General features: G+C 36.5%; 1 protein-coding gene across 1 annotated transcript in view; it reads right to left on the bottom strand.

Moving 5' to 3' along the window:
• Window positions 1-10,848, bottom strand: part of SANBR (SANT and BTB domain regulator of CSR) — a 168,331-nt gene extending 157,483 nt beyond the window's left edge. Inside the window, exon 1 of the mRNA XM_053712047.1 lies at window positions 10,774-10,848. The gene's annotated coding sequence lies outside the window, so the exon portion shown is untranslated. The remainder of the gene's footprint in view (window positions 1-10,773) is intronic.
• Window positions 10,849-13,588: the final 2,740 nt, after the last annotated feature.

The following is a 13,588-nucleotide window of genomic DNA, read 5'->3' as shown; positions in this document are numbered from 1 at the left end:
ATTACAATAGGAATCAAACAAAATAGAATTGTTTTCAGAATTGATCCCAATGTCCTAGATTATTCCCTCTACAACTTCTCCTTCTCATCCGCCCACTATATTTTCCCCTTTGCTGGCTGAGTCTCTCTGTAAGAAAATTAGGAAGATGATACTGCAGAGGCGTTGTGCAGTGACACTGGGGATGGCAGACAGAGCAGAATACTCAGTGCTGGAACACCCATCTGAGTAAGGCTGCAGGTTTGACTACTAAATACCTTATTGGCTCAAGGTAAATTAACCCCTTAAGGACCAGCGACGTACCCTGTATGTCGCTGGCCTTTTTTTGGGACTTGATTGTTTTTTAGTGCGGTCTTGCCACCAGCGCTGAGACTGCTCTATTCCACAAAGCCTGCTGGAGGGAGAGAATTAATAGCATGTTCTTGCTAGACTTGTGCTATTATGTCCTGAAAAAACCCTTAACGACCAGTGACATACAGGGTACATTGTGGTCATTAAGGGGTTAAAATGAGTAAAAAATAAAGTGAAAAGCAATGATAAAAGCCTGTGATAACCTATACTATTCTTGTAACTTTAAGGGATGGTAAAAAAATAATCAAGGTATCAGTAAGTACATGTCTCATGCTTGCATAGTAACCAAAACTAAAGTTAAAAGTCATTTTAATTTATTCTTAAAGAGACATTAAACCGTAAATACATAATTTATACATAGTATTGAAGATAATCCCTGCCAGAGCCTCCCTCTAGTTGTGGGTGTCGTCATGTTAAAATCTAGCTTTCACTGCATTAAGGTGCTGACTTGTCTGCACATGTGCAGCAACTCTCCTTCAGATACCTGCAGTGTAACCTAGATTCCAAAATAGGTGGCACCATAATTAGTAGGTGATGCATTAAATGTATCTAGTGTTTAATGTCCCTTTAACCAGTGACCATTTAGAGATTTGTGTTTACTGCAATGTTTAAAATATACAGTATATGGTTTACTGTAAAGCTGAGTGTTTAATGTTTATGTATATTTGAAACTGCATAAAAAAATACTTTATAAGCAACCAATCAAGTCATGCACACAAACCACACCCACTCCACATGCCCTTAAAAATGTGTGGAAATGGCTGGGCAAAAGGGTGGCAATCCTAATTCTGGAGGTTTGAGACAGGGAAAGGTAGAGTTAATCAAACATTTCCTGCCAACAATCCAAAGATTAAAGGGGCACTAAACCCAAAAGTTTTCTTTCATGATTCATATAGAGATTTTTAAAACAACATTCCAATTTACTTCTATTATCTAATTTGCTTCATTCTTTAGATATCCTTTGCTGAAGAAATAGCAATACACATTGGTGAGCCAATCACTTGAGGCATCTATGTGCAGCCACCAATCAGCAGCTACTGAGCCTATCTAGATATGCTTTTTAGCAAAGGATATCAAGAGAATGACGCAAAATTGATAACAGAAGTAAATTAGAAAGTTGTTTAAAATTACATGTTCTTTCTAAATCATGAAAGAAAAAAATTGGGTTTCATGTCCCTTTAAAAGATCTGGTCTGAATTAGAGGAGATCTGGGTCTGAAGTTACAGATACGGGGGGTCAAGTTGGATAAGGGGTGGAGTTGGGTGTTGGCAGGGCTTGGCGTTACAAGTGTGGGTTGGGGGGGAGTTAGGCACGGCTATGCGATAGATTTTATACTGCACTATTTATAAGGTGTAGGAAGGCTGCAGGAGAGAGCAGACAATGCTGTTCTATATTCCGACCGCGTTAAGTTTTCTTACCTACGTCACTTAGAAGGCCACGCCTACAATAAACTTGAAGACACAGTGCACGCTTGCGCTCATTGCTGTAATCGAAATATTACATTACAACCCACCTACAATAAACTTTAAAATTACACTAAATAGCACGCATGCGCTCACTGCCGCAGTCGGCAAATGTTACAGAAACGGTCCGTACACAATTTTGGCACTAGCTTGAGACATCAAAATCCCATTGACAAAAAAAGGCTTTTATCTCCATTATATAAAACTACCCTTTCTGACTTACAGTATACCTTGAAGATCAACTATAGATGGTAATCTACACATACCCTCTCACCTGATATATTTTTAATATATAAAACTAGCAGATAGCCTATTATTATGGTAAAGCCTTCAAGTAATTACAGATACCTCCTGCATTGAAGCTCTTTTTACCTATATGTTTTTAAATGTTACTATTTCAGTACTTTTCATTATAGAAAGCCTTTTCGTTCAGTTATTTCATCAAACAAATTCATACAATAATTGTGACTATAAAGCCTTTTTTTTTTTTTTTTTTTTTTTTTTTGCACTGTTATTTCAATGTCCCCAGCTAGTGTCAAAATTATGGATGCACCGGTTCTGTAATATTTTCCGACTGCGGCAGTGAGTGCATGCGTGCTCTTTAGTGTAATTTCCAAGTTTATTGAAGTAACATTTTCAGACTGCGGCAGTGTGCACATGCGTGCACTACAGTCTTTGCAATTTTTTTGTAGGCGTGGCCTTAGGCAGGGAAACGTAATGCGTTCGGAGAACATAACAGAACACCCCCCACTAAAACCATGGGTTATTATTATGTCCCTTGTAAAGTGCTGATGTACAGGGGGGGGGGGGGGGATTCTGTAAGCGAATTGCAAACAAAGATCATAATATTATTTTTATTAGTAATATGAAAAGCTATCAGTAATAATTTATTTTTGCTCTTTATTTTGATTAATTTTAGTAGATTTAAAGGGACATTGAACCCAAATGTTTTCCTTTCGTGATTCAGATAGAGCATGAAATTTTAAGCAACTTTCTAATTTACTCCCATTATCAAATTTTCTTCATTCTCTTGGTAACCACTTTTCCCCGGGAATTAAAGGGTTAATAAATAATTTTTCAAGCAGTAAAATTTGTTTTTAAAAAAAAAAAAACCACACTAAATTTACTATAAAAACAAATTACCTATGTTGAGATGGGATTTGATAACATTTATCGAGAAGAGCTTGCAACAGCAGTTTCTTTAAAATTATTGTCTCTTAATTTAACATAAAATCTTGTTTTCAATTAAAAGAAAGTACATGTAATTACAAACGTACTTAGCTCAGGGAATGACAAATTTATTTCAAATTTTGGAACCAGCAATATTAGATATAAGCTAGCCACACACTGTTAAAGGGAGAAAATTAGCAATAATAAAATGCCAGTACTTGAACAGAACTGTGTTTGACCCAATGAGAATGGCTTAAAGGGACACTGAACCCAATTTTTTTTCTTTCATGATTCAGATAGAGCATGCAATTTTACTCAACTTTCTAATTTACTCCTATTATCAATTTTTCTTTGTTCTCTTGCTAGCTTTATTTTAAAGGCAGGAATGTAAATCGTAGCAGCCAACCCATTTTAGGTTCAGCACCATGGATAGCGCTTGCTTATTGGAGGCTTACATTTACGCTCCAATAAGCAAGCATAACCCAGGTTTTCAACCAAAAATGGGCCGGCTCCTATGCATCATATTCCTGCTTTTTAAATAAAGATAGCAAAGGATGAAGAAAATTTGATAATAGGAGTAAATTAGAAAGTTGCATGCTGAATCATGATAGAAATAATTTGGGTTTAGTGTCCCTTTAAACACATAGCTAAATTCAGCACCATCTCAGGATGGGCAATGCATTGCCATGTTATTTAATGGGACAATAAGTTAAAAATTGAACTTATTAATCTGTGCACAGTCTTTTTTTTTTTTTAAGTTTTATATTTTTATTAATTTTTGGGTGGGTAATTGAGTAAAATATTCAAAGGGGTTAGATCAATAGAGCAATGTAGAATTGTTTTTATGTGATGTATGACTTGTAACCAAAATGGTTTAAGTATTTCACAAGTCCACCAGATATGGATGAGTGACCCAGCTTCTCCGCATTCTCTCCAGCAGATCAGAGGTAGAGGGGTTATATAGCTTTGAGTTGTATTGGTGTCAAGTACCAACGTGAGAGCAACTTATTATAAGTTTCCTGTATGGAAGCTGATTGAGGATTTTTTAGTTGATAAAAATATTTTTTTGCCATTGTTGTGCAGGTGCACAGTCTTTTTATATGTACTCTTTCTGTGCAAAACTGAAGTAAATTTTAAAATTTGTCAGGAAAATCAAAATGCTCATTTAAAATTACGGTAATTTAAAATTTAATTGGCTCTTTATTATGCACTTCTTGAATACGCAATTCTTTTGTATTTAAATTGTCCTTTAAACTAGCATTACGTAAATTGGAGAAAAAACAACAATAATTGCAGGTAAACTGGCAGCTAAAATATGTTTATATTTATACAGGTGCTCAAATTGTTTTCTAACATGTATATTAAAAAGCAGCAGCACTAAAACGTGCTAAAAAAGCTTTAGAATAGGTTTTAAACACGGTTTAAAGGGACATGAAATGAAAAAAAGAAAACAAACGAAAAATAAACAGTGCACAAAGTCATTGTGTAAATAAAGAGACCTTTAAATGCACTGGCCTTTAAAGGGATAGTCTAGTCAAAATTAAACTCATGATTCAGAGCATGCAATTTTAAGCAACTTTCTAACTGACTCCTATTATCAATTTTTCTTCGTTCTCTTGGTATCTTTATTTTAAAAAGCAAGAATGTAAGCTTAGAAGACGGCCCGTTTTTGGTTCAGCACCTAGGTAGCGATTGCTGATTAGCGTTTAAATGTAGCCATCCAATCAGCAAGCCATGGGCCGGCTCCTAAGCTTACATTCCTCCTTGTTTGAATAAAGATACCATGAGAACGAAGAAAAATTGATAATAGGAATAAAATTAGAAAGTTGCTTAAAATTGCATGCTCTATATGAATCATGAAAGTTTAATTTTGACTTGACTATTCCTTTAAATTCCAAACCTATAGTTTTCCTGCTGTGCTACAACAGGACTCAATGTAAGAGGAAATTTGTATCAAAAAGTTGCAACTTGCTTGTAGTTATGGCGGCCTTGTGCTAAACTAGCTCAAAGAATTGCTCTCAAGCAAGTTGCAACTATTGGATACGCTCATTTAGAATATATGGAAGTTTCCTACTTACTGTATATCAGAGACATTTAAAGGCCTCTTGATTTTTATTTACACAAGGACTTTATGTGCACAGGTTATTTTCACTTTTTTCCCCATTTTAAAGTGATGGTAAATCTGAGCATTTAAAATATGCTAGGATTTACCATCACTAAAAATGAACTGTTATCAGTTATTACAAAAAAAAGGGTGCTAAACTCAACCCCACAGCACATCGCTCTTCTTCAATGAGGTGATGTTTCCACCTCTAAACCAATAGCCGTGCGTGTCATCCGACATCCTAGAACGGCTATTGGTTTAGAGGTCGAAACATCACCTCATTGGTAAAGAGCACTGTGATGTGGTCGGCCAGTGCCCCTGACTTTAGCAAGCTGCCGCAGCACAGAAAGACTGAGTTTAGCACCCTTTTTTTTTTTTTAAGGCGATTGAAAAGTTTATTAAATTACTGCCCAGTATCTAAAAATAATTTTAAAAACAGGGGCACTTGAATTCATTAAATTTTACAAAAAGACACTTCTTTTTTAAAATATTTACCATTTTGTTATGGTAAACATACCGCCGATCCTACGCCCGCATCTCCTGCTTTCTTTAGCATATGGATTACAAATGCGGCTTCCTCCAATCATTGCGTGCCCCACGGGCTGGATGCCAAAAGGCGGCACGCAATGATTGGAGGAAGCCAGATTCATCATCCATATGCTAAAGAAAACAGGAGATGCAGGGGGGAGGAACAGCGGTATGTTTACCATAATGCAATGGTAAATATTTTTAAAAAGAAGCGTCTTTGTAAAATTTTATGAATTTACCTACCCCTGTTTTTAAGATTATTTTAAGGTACTGGTCAGTGATTCATTAAACTTTACAATCACTTTAATAACTGATGACTGAAACTACAGTTTATTTTTAGTGATGGTAAATCCTAGTGTTTTTTTAACGCTCAGATTTACCATCACTTAAATTGTATTGTTTTTGGGACATCTCTTTTATATCACATTAAAAAGGGACATGAAACCCCAAATTGTTTCTTTCATGATTCAGATAGATCATCTAATTTAAACAACTTTCTAATTTACTTCTATTATAAAATGTTCTTCGTTCTTGTGGTATCTTTTGTTGAGACATACGCTCAGGAGCGTGCACATATGTGAATCACTATATGGCAGCAGTTTTTTAAGAATGGAATCAATTTGCAAGAGCACTAGATTTCAGCACTATTTCCTGCCATGTAGTGCTTCAGACACCTACCTAGGTATCTCTTCAAAGAATACAATGAGAACTAAGCAAATTTGATAATAGAAGTAAATTGGAAACTTTATAAAATTTTATGTTGTGTCTGCATCACAAAATAACATGTTTGGGTTTCAAATCCCTTTAAATTTGCAACTAAAAGGAGAGTGAGTCCAGAGACTCTACTGCTCTTTGGCTGATAAAGACAAGTGACACAAAAAAAAGCACTGAAATATCTATTTAAAAAATAATAATAAAAAGCTGTGTGATATATTTTGCAACATTTTAGATCCCCCCCCCAAGACCCAATGCCATGATAACATATGACTTCATGAGCCTATTTATATCAAATGCTTACATTTCTGAAGAAATATACAGAAAACTTGAAAAAGTGTTGTAAAAGGTAATAAAACACACACACTTTCATACTATACACACACCACACACTCTCATATTACACATACACAACACACACACTCTCATACAATACAAACACCACACACTCTCATATTACACACCACACACTCTCATATTACACATACACAACACACACACTCTCATACAATACAAACACCACACACTCTCATATTACACACCACACACTCTCATACAATACAAACACCACACACTCTCATATTACACACCACACACTCTCATATTACACATACACAACACACACACTCTCATACAATACAAACACCACACACTCTCATATTACACACCACACACTCTCATACAATACAAACACCACACACTCTCATATTACACACCACACACAACACACACACTCTCATACAATACAAACACCACACACTCTCATATTACACATAAACACTCTCATACAATACAAACACCACACACTCTCATATTTCACATACAATATACACACCACACAAAACACACACTCTCTTATACAATATACACACCGCAAACACACACTCTCATATTACACAACACACACTCATACAATATACACACACACAAAACACACTCATACAATACACATACTCATAAAATACACACAACACACACTGTCATACAATACACACACACTCTCATACAATACACACACCACACACTGTCATACAATACACAAGTCATGATCCAGTAAACATGGTGTTGCGACCCAGCAATGGGTCCCAACCCTTGGTTTGAAGAACCCTGTTTTAGATGTAACAGAGAACATTTTTGATTATTCTTCATGAAGTTAAACAAACAGATTTATCTTTTCAAACACAGTGCACTGCGCTGATGCTTTAGAACAAGTTCTCCTTACTGCAGTGTATCCATTTAAAGAGCCAGACAGGAGTATATTGTTAAAATGACATTAAATACATCTTCTTTTGTGTAAAAATTGAAGAGAAATTTAACAAAATGTCTAGTATTTTTGTTAAGAAGTTATATTAAAATGTAGTTGTCTGTCCTTCACATCCATAATCCTGCACAGGGCCCCATGATTTAAAGCTCTCCACTCTGGCAAGATTATCTGAGAGGTCTCGTCAGTACTGTGAGGTCCCTCAAATAGTTTTACAAAGGAATATTTTAGCTTAAAGGGAAAGCCTACACCAGAAATGTTATTGTTTGAAAATATAGATAATCCCTTTATTACCCATTCCCCGGTTATCTTAACATACTTTTTACGCAGACTGCTCCCTTATTTCAGTTCTTTTGACAGACTTTCATTTTAGCCAATCAGTGCTGACTCCTAGGTAACTCCACAGGCATGAGTACAATTTTATCTATATGGTACACATGAACTAACGGCCTCTAGTTGTGAAAAAAATGTAAAAGTGCATTCAGATAAAAAGCAGCCTTCAAGGGCTAAGAAATTAGCATATGAGCCTCTGTAGGTTTAGCTTTCAACTATGAGAAAAATTGATGATAAAAATAAATTGGAAAGTTGTTTAAAAATGACATACCCTGTCTGAATCATGATAGTTTATTTTTGACTAGACTGTCCCGGGTTTTTTCAGACAGCTGCCAGTACCCAAGATGGCGGCAACTAAGTAGAGGGGGGAGAGTTAGAGAGCTGTTTTGGGGGGGGGGGGGATCCAACACTGCAGAATAACTATAAAAAAAAGTATTTTATTTTGTTACTGGCAGACTTTCTGTCAGTACTTAAAGGGACATGAAACCCATTTTTTTAATTTTGTGATTTAGAAAGAGCATGTCATTTTAAACAACTTTCTAATTTACTTCTATTATCTAATTTGCTTAATTCTCTTGATATCACTTGCTGAAAAGCATATCTAGATATGCTCAGTAGCTGCTGATTGGTTGCTGCACATAGAGGCCTTGTGTGATTGGCTCACACATGTGCATTGCTATTTATTCAACAAAGGATATCTAAATAATTGAGCAAATTAGATAATAGACGTAAATTGGAAAGTTGCTTAAAATTGCATGCCCTATCTGAATCATGAAAGTTTAATTTTGACTAGACTGTCCCTTTAAGATGGCGGTGACAATTGTGAGGCGGGGGAGGAAAGAGAGCTGTTTTAGGGGGGTCAGGATGTATCAGGTGACTGATTTCTACACTGAAGCAAAAATTAACCCTACAAGCTACCTAATTAACCCATTCACTGCTGGGCATAATACAAGTGTGGTGCGCAGCTGCATTTAGTGGCCTTCTAATTACAAAAAAGCAACGCCAAAGTCATAAATGTCTGCAATTTCTGAACAAAGGGGATCCCAGAGAAGCATTTACAACCATTTGTGCCACATTTGCTGTTTGTAAATAATTTCAGTGAGAAACCTAAAGTTTGTGAAAAAGTGAACGATTTTTTTTTATTTGATTGCATTTGGCTGTGAAATGGTGGCATGAAATATACCAAAATTGGCCTAGATGAATACTTTGGGTTGTCTACTAAAAAAATATATACATGTCACATCGCTAATTTTGAAGAAAAAAAAATGGTTTGGAAATAGCAAAGTGCTACTTTTACTTATTGCCCTATATCTTGCAAAAAAAAAAAACAAAGAACATGTAAACATTGGGTATTTCTAAACTCAGGACAAAATTTGGAAACTATTTAGCATGGGTGTTTTTTGGTGGTTGTAGACGTGTAACAGATTTTGGGGGTCAATGTTAGAAAAAGTGTTTTTCCCCCCCATTTTTTCATCATATTTTATATTTTTTTTTATAGTAAATTATAAGATATGATGAAAATAATGGTATCTGTAGAAAGTCCATTTAATGGCGAGAAAAACTGTATATAATATGTGTGGGTACAGTAAATGAGTAAGACGAAAATTACAGCTAAACACAAACACTGCAGAAATGTAAAAATAGCCCTGGCCCCAAACTGTCAGAAAAAATGAAAAGTGCTGTGGTCACTAAGGGGTTAACACCAGTTTATCTAGCTATATAGGGTTCTGTATGTGAAGGAGAGGCAAGTACATTCTTATATAATGCTCAAAAAAGTGCTTGAGAGATTTTGTGATTTATTTCCATGCTGGCACCAGGAACATAATGAGATAACAGCTCTTAAAGGGACACTAAAACCCAACAAATTTTGTGATTCAAGTAGAGCATACAATTTTAAACAACATTCCAATTTACTTCTATTATCTTATTTGCTTCATTCTTTAGATATCCTTTGTTGAGTAAATAGCAACGCACATGTATGAGCCAATCACACGAGGCATCTATATGCAGCAACCAATCTGCAGCTACTGAGCATATCAAGATATGCTTTCCAGCAACTTACATCAAGAAAATGAAGCAAATTAGAAAGTTGTTTAAAATTGCATGCTCTTTCTAAATCATGAAAGAAAATTTTGGGTATCGTGTCTCTTTAAGCTAACATTTTTGTTTTCTAAAATTCTTTGAAGGACCTCTCAGTACTGATAAGACTTCTCTGAGCAAGGATCTAAGGAGCCGGACCATTTTAGGTTCAGAACCCTGGATAGTGCTTGCTTATTGGTGGCTACATTTGGCCACCAATAAGCAAGCATAACCCAGGTTCTGAACCAAAAATGGTCTGGCTCCTAAGCTTTACATTCCTGCTTTTTAAATAAAGATAGAAAGAGAACGAAGAAAATTTGATAATAGGAGTAAATCAGAAAGTTGCTTAAAATTGCCTGATCAATCTGTATAGTGTTCTGATTTGGATCCACAATGTTACAATACACATAGGTACGGTATCCTGTAAGACATTATAATAACGATACAGTATTTTGGCTTTGATGTAAATTGTTACAATACCATAACTGCTTTGTGAGTGTGTGCCTTTTTATAATACTGATACATTCAGTGTGTGTTATTCTATAGAAATGTAAGGTTATAGTACAAGGGGAGTGTTCCAGAATACAGTATATATTATAGTGATAATTACAGATAAAACAGAGGGGCTCTATATTAAATCTGCATTGTTATATCATAATTCAGACCCTATTAATAGAACACATATACACCAGATCAGTATTAAATGCTCCCCATTAACATTATACAGTAACTGTCTTTCTTGCATAGCATAGATCCCCAATCCTTGTTCTTACCCGCAGCTCAGAAATTGATCCAGGTTCGCCAACCACTCACCGCAGAGAACCAGAAAGCCCGGCGTACTGTATGTCAACCTACCTCTAAGGCTATAAAGCCACAGGACAATAAACCAATCAGCACGAAGACCGTAGGGAAGTCAATGGGAAGACAGGTGCAGTGACAGTGGTCTGTGACGGCATCGCCAAGCCTGGTTGCACCAACAGTGGTTGCATTGCCGCAGTGCAGGGCGTGGGTGAGCGTCCTCTGGTTTCCTAGCAATGGGGCAGAGGCGGTTCCACTCGTCTATTCAGAGTACAGGGATTCTACAGGGACATCAACTGGCTCCACTGAAACTGCAGGTCAGCCGTGTTATATGGACAGTCCGTAAGGCCCAAACTGATCAATAGACAGTGCAATAGTCATTTTATTTAAACTGGCTCTGGCAGCGCCTTTCATTATGCGCAGACATGAGATCAGTGACTGACCACCGGTGCCATCAAGTTGTAAAATAATACTGGTATGTAGGAAAGGCGGTGCAATGGATTGCTAACCAATGGTTTTCTGCTCTCACAGATTAATTAAATGTAGTGTAACATTTATGCAGAAAGGAAAATGAAGCCCTGTTCAGCACTTGTGCATTGCTTTTTTCAGAACTTTGAAATTTCTCATCCTTTGTCATCATTGTGATTGAGAACTGTCATAAAGTGATAGCTGCACAATTCTTTTTCCCCCACACAGGTTGCATAGCCTATAGTGAACACTAGAAAAAATAGGTAAAAATAAATCAATTAGATCTAATCAGGAAATTATATCATATAGTTGCCAACACCATGGACAGTTCTGCAGCAGAGCAATCAAGAAAGCATGCTATGTATGTACTGACCATAGCTATTTCCATAGCTCTATCCACTCTGCCCCCCCTAAAAAATGAGATTGCACACATTATGCAAATGATTAATTATTGTACTACTCTAATCTGTAAATTAACAGCTGCCAGTTTTATAAATTATATTTATGTTGGTTTTTATTATTATTATTATTCTGCTGTTCAAATTTAAGGAGGCTCTAATACCACATTATGCTGACAAATATAAACATAAGACCAACAAAGACCTTATGTATGATTCCCACAGTCAGCAAAAGAATAAAAAAGTTAGTTAAAAAAAAAGTAGCATCTTTTAGCACTTTTTTTTCTACCATATCTAATAACATATCATAATGCATACTGCTCCTTACATCGGTAGGCAGTCAATTAAAACTTATTTTTTAATAAGTATTACTATAAAATAAGTATTAAAAACACTTCAAAAACGTACCCCATCCAGGAATACATATATCACCAGTTACCAACCGTATAAGTTCATTTCAGCGTCTAATTAGGCATGCACAATATGGGTAACTATCCCCATTGTTGTAGCAGTCACAAGTCAAAAAGATCCCTAGGGCTATCAGATACCTATAATTCTTAGACAAATCCCAGTACAAAATCACCAAAATTAATACAGGGAGTGCAGAATTATTAGGCAAGTTGTATTTTTGAGGATTAATTTTATTATTGAACAACAACCATGTTCTCAATTAACCCAAAAAACTCATTAATATCAAAGCTGAATATTTTTGGAAGTAGTTTTTAGTTTGTTTTTAGTTGTAGCTATTTTAGGGGGATATCTGTGTGTGCAGGTGACTATTACTGTGCATAATTATTAGGCAACTTAACAAAAAACAAATATATACCCATTTCAATTATTTATTTTTACCAGTGAAACCAATATAACATCTCAACATTCACAAATATACATTTCTGACATTCAAAAACAAAACAAAAACAAATCAGTGACCAATATAGCCACCTTTCTTTGCAAGGACACTCAAAAGCCTGCCATCCATGGATTCTGTCAGTGTTTTGATCAGTTCACCATCAACATTGCGTGCAGCAGCAACCACAGCCTCCCAGACACTGTTCAGAGAGGTGTACTGTTTTCCCTCCTTGTAAATCTCACATTTGATGATGGACCACAGGTTCTCAATGGGGTTCAGATCAGGTGAACAAGGAGGCCATGTCATTAGATTTTCTTCTTTTATACCCTTTCTTGCCAGCCACGCTGTGGAGTACTTGGACGCATGTCATGGAGCATTGTCCTGCATGAAAATCATGTTTTTCTTGAAGGATGCAGACTTCTTCCTGTACCACTGCTTGAAGAAGGTGTCTTCCAGAAACTGGCAGTAGGACTGGGAGTTGAGCTTGACTCCATCCTCAACCCGAAAAGGCCCCACAAGCTCATCTTTGATGATACCAGCCCAAACCAGTACTCCACCTCCACCTTGCTGGCGTCTGAGTCGGACTGGAGCTCTCTGCCCTTTACCAATCCAGCCACGGGCCCATCCATCTGGCCCATCAAGACTCACTCTCATTTCATCAGTCCATAAAACCTTAGAAAAATCAGTCTTGAGATATTTCTTGGCCCAGTCTTGACGTTTCAGCTTGTGTGTCTTGTTCAGTGGTGGTCGTCTTTCAGCCTTTCTTACCTTGGCCATGTCTCTGAGTATTGCACACCTTGTGCTTTTGGGCACTCCAGTGATGTTGCAGCTCTGAAATATGGCCAAACTGGTGGCAAGTGGCATCTTGGCAGCTGCACGCTTGACTTTTCTCAGTTCATGGGCAGTTATTTTGCGCCTTGGTTTTTACACACGCTTCTTGCGACCCTGTTGACTATTTTGAATGAAACGCTTGATTGTTCGATGATCACGCTTCAGAAGCTTTGCAATTTTAAGAGTGCTGCATCCCTCTGCAAGATATCTCACTATTTTTGACTTTTCTGAGCCTGTCAAGTC

The sequence above is a fragment of the Bombina bombina genome, chromosome 4, assembly GCF_027579735.1.
Source record: "Bombina bombina isolate aBomBom1 chromosome 4, aBomBom1.pri, whole genome shotgun sequence".
In the NCBI taxonomy this organism is placed as follows: Eukaryota; Metazoa; Chordata; class Amphibia; order Anura; family Bombinatoridae; genus Bombina; species Bombina bombina.
The sequence above is the reverse complement of the archived record's forward strand: the minus strand, read 5'-3'. Positions and strand labels throughout refer to the sequence as shown.